The following is a 6,820-nucleotide window of genomic DNA, read 5'->3' as shown; positions in this document are numbered from 1 at the left end:
AAGAAGCCAAGACGCCATAATGCATCGAAGGCTATGGTGAGACGGGAAGTAACACGCCACCCATACCCACGTACACAGACGATGCACGGAGGCTATGCCTGATAGACCATCAGATAACAAATAACACCCCAGAGCAGTGCCTCCAAATGCTGTGAGCAGCTTGGAAGTCCGACAGAAAACGAAGCAAACATATAAATCATACATAATAATCACAGAATATATGAAAAGGCTCAGACCAAGACATAAAGGCCAATGTGAGCATGACCTTAAGCCCCAACCAAACCTTATGTTTAACAACAAGAATTTTGCAATATGAATTACTAAATAAATTTACCAGTTAATATTAATATAAAATATAACAAGTTAATGTAATAACCAGAAAATCACACAGCCCTAACATATTACCTTTAGTGACTTAAAGGGAACAGACAAATCTTGAAGGCTAACACTGAAACACTTCAATAGTAATTATATTTGAAGCAATTAATATTAATTTTCCTGAAAGGGGCAAAATCTCTCCAGAGTTACGGAACTCAATTACCCAAATGAGCCAAGATTCACTAGGCTGCTGCTTACCACAGCCATAGGCAGTTTTATAGTCGCTACATCAGTCAAGCAAGCAATAATTTCCAATACAAATAGGACTTAATTTCAATCTCAGTGATCACTAACACATGTGATGGCCTAGGACATATGCAATTAACTTCAGGTGCAACTGACAAATAAGCAAACATTGACTAAGTTGTAATTAAAAGAAATTTTAAAACACACAAATATGGCACTCATCTAATTTAAAACAGAGGCAACAAAGTGTAAATTTAACTTTTCAGACACAGTGATGGAGAACCACAGGCAGTCCAGCGTAGCGGGACCAAATTCAACATTGGAACATGAGTCAATCAAGTAACGCATATGCTACCCCCAAAGGGCAGAACAAATGGCACCAGAAAGTGAACAGCACTCCAACACCCACAACAGCAACTGTGCCTCCTTAATGCAGGGTAAATTGGCTAACCAGTCACTTTGACAAACATGTGCCCATAAGCCCCATCAACAGCCCCCCCACACACCACATTTGCCTCTTTTCTCTCTCTCTCTCTCTCTCTCTCTCTCTCTCTCTCTCTCTCTCTCTCTCTTTCTTTTTTTCTCCCTTCCCCCCCCCCCCCCCTTCCCCACCACCCCCTCTCCCTGACTGTGACCAACTACCTGTCGTTGTTGTCAACAAGCTGATGCAAGGAACTACATCTACATCTACATCCATACTTCACAAGCCACCTGACTGTGTGTGGCGGAGGGTACCCTGAGTACCTCTATTGGTTCTCCCTTCTATTCCAGTCTCGTATTGTTCGTGGAAAGAAGGATTGTTGGTATGCTTCTGTGAGGGCTCTAATCTCTCTGATTTTATCCTCGTGGCGTCTTCGCGAGATATACGTAGGAGGGAGCAATATACTGCTTGACTCTTTGGTGAAGGTATGTTCTTGAATCTTTAACGAAAGCCTGTACCAAGCTACTGAGAGTCTCTCCTGCAGAGTCTTCCACTGGAGTTTATCTACCATCTCCATAACGCTTTCGCGATTACTAAATGATCCTGTAACGAAGTGCGCTGCTCTCCGTTGGATCTTCTCTATATCTTCTATCAACCCTATCTGGTACGGATCCCACACTGCTGAGCAGTATTCAAGCATTGGGCGAACAAGTGTACTGTAACCTACTTCCTTTTCGGCTTGCATTTCCTTAGGATTCTTCCAATGAATCTGTCTGGCATCTGCTTTACCGAAGATCAACTTTATATGATCATTCCATTTTAAATCACTCCTAATCCGTACTCCCAGATAATTTATGGAATTAACTGTTTCCAGTTGCTGACCTGCTATTTTGTGGCTAAATGATAAGGGATCTATCTTTCTATGTATTCGCAGCACATTACACTTGTCTACATTGAGATTCAATTGCCATTCCCTGCACCATGCGTCAATTCGCTGCAGATCCTCCTGTATTTCAGTACAATTTTCCATTGTTACAACCTCTCGATACACCACAGCATCATCTGCAAAAAGCCTCAGTGAACTTCCAATGTCATCCACAAGGTCATTTATGTATATTGTGAATAGCAACGGTCCTATGATACTCCCCTGCGGTACACCTGAAATCACTCCCACTTCGGAAGACTTCTCTCCATTGAGAATGACATGCTACGTTCTGTTATCTAGGAACTCTCCAATCCAATCACACAATTGGTCTGATAGTCCATATGCTCTTACTTTGTTCATTAAACAACTGTGGGGAACTGTATTGAATGCCTTGCGGAAGTCAAGAAACACGGCATCTACCTGTGAACCCGTGTCTATGGCCCTCTGAGTCTCGTGGACGAATAGCGCGAGCTGGGTTTCACACGACCGTCTTTTTCGAAACCCATGCTGATTCCTACAGAGTAGATTTCTAGTCTCCAGAAAAGTCATTATACTCGAACATAATGCGTGTTCCAAAATTCTAAACTGATCGACGTTAGAGATATAGGTCTATAGCTCTGCACATCTGTTCGACGTCCCTTCTTGAAAACAGGGATGACCTGTGCCCTTTTCCAATCCTTTGGAACGCTACGCTCTTCTAGAGACCTATGGTACACCGCTGCAAGAAGGGGGGCAAGTTCCTTCGCGTACTCAGTGTAAAATCGAACTGGTATCCCATCAGGTCCAGCGGCCTTTCCTCTTTGGAGCGATTTTAATTGTTTCTCTATCCCTCTGTCATCTATTTTGATATCTACCATTTTGTCATCTGTGCGACAATCTAGAGAAGGAACTACAGTGCAGTCTTCCTCTGTGAAACAGCTTTGGAAAAAGACATTTAGTATTTCGGCCTTTATTCTGTCATCCTCTGTTTCAGTACCATTTTGGTCACAGAGTGTCTGGACATTTTGTTTTGATCCACCTACTGCTTTGACATAAGACCAAAATTTCTTAGGATTTTCTGCCAAGTCAGTACATAGAACTTTACTTTCGAATTCATTGAACGCCTCTTGCATAGCCCTCCTCACACTACGTTTCGCTTCACATAATTTTTGTTTGTCTGCAAGGCTTTGGCTATGTTTACGTTTGCTATGAAGTTCCCTTTGCTTCCACAGCAGTTTTCTAACTCGGTTGTTGTACTACGGTTGCTCTTTTCCATCTCTTACGATCTTGCTTGGCACATACTCATCTAATGCATATTGTACGATGGTTTTGAACTTTTTCCACTGATCCTCAACACTATCTGTACTTGAGACAAAACTTTAGTGTTGAGCCTCAGGTACTCTGTAATCTGCTTTTTGTCACGTTTGCTAAACAGAAAAATCTTCTTACCTTTTTTAATATTTCTATTTACGGCTAAAATCATCGCTGCAGTAACCGCTTTACGATCGCTGATTCCATGTTCTGCGTTAACTGTTTCAAATAGTTCGAGTCTGTTTGTCACCAGAAGGTCTAATATGTTATCGCCACGAGTCGGTTCTCTGTTTAACTGCTCAAGGTAGTTTTCAGATAAAACACTTAAAAAAATTTCACTGGATTCTTTGTCCCTGCCACCCGTTATGAACGTTTGAGTCTCCCAGTCTATATCCGGAAAATTAATATCTCCACCCAGAGCTATAACATGGTGGGGAAATCTACTCAAAATATTTTCCAAATTATCCTTCAGGTGCTCAGCCACAACAGCTGCTGAGCCAGGGGGCCTATAGAGACATCGAATTACCATGTCTGAGCCTGCTCAGTTGTTTATGCCCTGATTTTATTATTCATTACTCTGTTCAGAGAGTACTGCTCAAAGTTCCCCTGCCTGTTCATCTCATCCAATTTGCTGATGACACCGCCTTCCTAGCCCTTTATCCTACCCTTCAATGGTCCCAACGTACCCTGCAAACCCATCTTAACCAGTTGCGGGATGCGAAAGCTATTTTCAGGTTGTTGGTGTAATGGTTCAGGGATTCCAGACTGGAGCAGATTCGTTTGCCACGAAGACCTAGGCTGTAGGGAAGGGACCGTTTGATGTGGAATGGGTGGTAGCTGTCATAATGGAGGTACTGTTGCATCTTGGTGGGTTTGACGTGGATGGACGTGTGAAGCTGGCCATATATATATGACTGGATCAAACAGGCATACAAATAACTTCACAAGTGAAAAAAATGCTTCTTAAAATGTCCAGATAAAAGGAAAAACCCCTCAGAGGAAGCCACAACATGGTAAAACATGTCTGGATGTTAAAGCAAAACAATAATTGTGTACTTGCAAAAAGGCAGATCCATCCTTAACTTCAGACAAAATTTTTTATCCAAATTTGTTAATTATTATAAAAGCCAAAAAAAAAAAAGAAAAGAAAAGATTACTACATAAAAATGACTGAAACAAGATGAAAGCTATATGGAATGTTGTGAAAAAAAGGGGGATGGGAGGGGAGGCAGAACATGAGAATGTTAGGCTCCTGACCCCCAAAAATTAGTGAAAAACTTTAATTCTTGCTTTACACAGGAAACTGGAAATCTTGTGAAGTGAATCTCACACCTTGCTTCCAATAAATCTGTGGGAAATGTTAGACACAATTACAGAACTTGAACTAAAATAGTCCTATAGTGTTGACAATATATCAGATATTGTCACAAAAAATATTTTTCCTTAATAATAAAGTCCCTTGTTCACATATAGAACTGTTCAATGACAGATGGAATCTTTTCTTGTAATCCAAAAACCTCTTTTACAGAAATTATTCAGAAAAAAGAGCCACAGAATTTGTAACACCAAACATCTCCTGCAAACCTTTATTTAGAAAACTTCTTCCATTGCCATATTGGTTTGGTGGTTGTGCGATAGTAATAATGTTCATTAGGAAAAGTTTAAATGAGAGTAGCAAACTTGCTTTTCCAAACGAAAATGTATATTCCTTAAAGACAAGGAAAGAGCAGAATCTACACATCTAGCAAACACACACAACACTGAGACAAAAAATGGACCTCTGAATAAAGAGAAACAGTTGCATAATAAACAGCCACAGCATACAAAGTAGAAAAAGGGATAGCAAAATTCAAAGTACTGGTAGCACTCAAAAAATTTCCTTTAGGTAAGATTCTTGTACATTGTAGAGAAATTCCCTCCAACATAAAAGAAAACATGTAAATTCTAAGTAACATAGGTTTAAATAAAAATGGAACATTGTGAAACAAAATAAAAATTTAACTTCAAGAAATTGATTGATTGATTTCTTTATTAATTCATGTAACAATTTACATTGTGTGGATTTCGTCAGCAAAATCATATACAATACAATATACCTACAATTTATATATATAAAATTAATATTTACACACATTTTTAAGGTATCTTACATTACTTTTATATCCTTATGTAATTTTCTTATAGTACTGAACAATTCTGTATTTCATATTATAATTTTTCCTTGTGTATTACAATGCAGGCTTAATTACACTACGTGTTTTAATTCAGATAGTCCATTACTGTGTAATAACTTTTACTTAATAAAAATTTTTTTAGTTTTGTTTTGAACTTTCCAATTGTGTCAACATCTTTTATATTTTGGGATAATTTATTATATAATTTAACGGCATTGTACAACAAACTCTGCTGAGTTTTAACTTTATTTTTCCTCTCTAGGTGCAGATTGTATGGTTTCTAGTTTCATAGCTGTGTACTAAAGAATTTTTAACATAGCAGTAAATATTTTTTTTACATACATAATACTTTGAAAAATGTATTCACAGGGGACAGTTAGGATTTCCAGCTTTTGGAAATGTTCAAGGCAATGAGCTTTACTACCTCTCTTGCTTACTACACAAATTGCTCTTTTATGTAATTTGAAAACTTTTTGAATATTTTTACAGTTGACTCTCCAAAATATTATTCCATAGGTAATAACAGAGTGGATATAAGAAAAATATACAGATCTGTCACATGTAGTATCACACACTGCAGTCAGAATTGTAAGAGCATAGCATGCAGTAGCGATTCTGTTACTAAGTATTTTCATATGTTCTTCCCACTTTAACTGACTGTCAACATGCATACCAAGAAATTTTGTGTAGTCTACACAGTCTATAGTTTCATCGTTTAACTTAAAAGTTGTTAAAGTGTGGTTTTTTGCAGACATAGAAGTTAACATCATTTGTTTTTTTTTAAAATTTAGTGTTAGTTTATTATTGGATGCCCACTCATGTACACTGTTTAGTGTTTGTTTGGCTTTTTATTTCAGTGCATCTGGTGATTTGTCACTGATTAGAACATTTGAGTCATCTGCAAACAATATTGTTTGTCCATGTTTGATGTTCTGTGGGAAGTCATTTATGTAAATGAGGAATAGTATTGGGCCAAAGACGCTACCCTGTGGGACACCTATATTTACATAATTTGGGTCTGAAGTATACTTTACAATATAGTTTGAGCAACTTGAAATATGTGAGATTTCAGTTATCTGTCTTCTATTTTTTAGATATGACTGGAACCACTTTTTCACAAGTCCCCTTATTCCCAGTTCATCTAACTTATTTAACAATATGTTGTGGTCTACTGTATCAAACGCCTTAGTTAGATCAAGAAATATACCCATTGTGTAGTTCCCTTTATCTAATGCTTCTAGAATGTGTCTTGTGAGGTGTGCTGTCGCTGAATCTGTGCTTTTCCCTGATATAAATCCAAACTGGTCAACAGACAGTAAGTTGTATTTATTTAAATAATTCATTAGCCTATCTTTCATAATAGTTTCTAATATTTTTGCAAAGCATGAGAGTAGAGAAATTGGCCTATAATTTTCAATTTTTCCTGCATCACCTTTTTTGAAGAGA

The sequence above is a fragment of the Schistocerca cancellata genome, chromosome 1 (genome assembly GCF_023864275.1).
Source record: "Schistocerca cancellata isolate TAMUIC-IGC-003103 chromosome 1, iqSchCanc2.1, whole genome shotgun sequence".
In the NCBI taxonomy this organism is placed as follows: Eukaryota; Metazoa; Arthropoda; class Insecta; order Orthoptera; family Acrididae; genus Schistocerca; species Schistocerca cancellata.
This window is presented reverse-complemented; position numbering follows the sequence as displayed.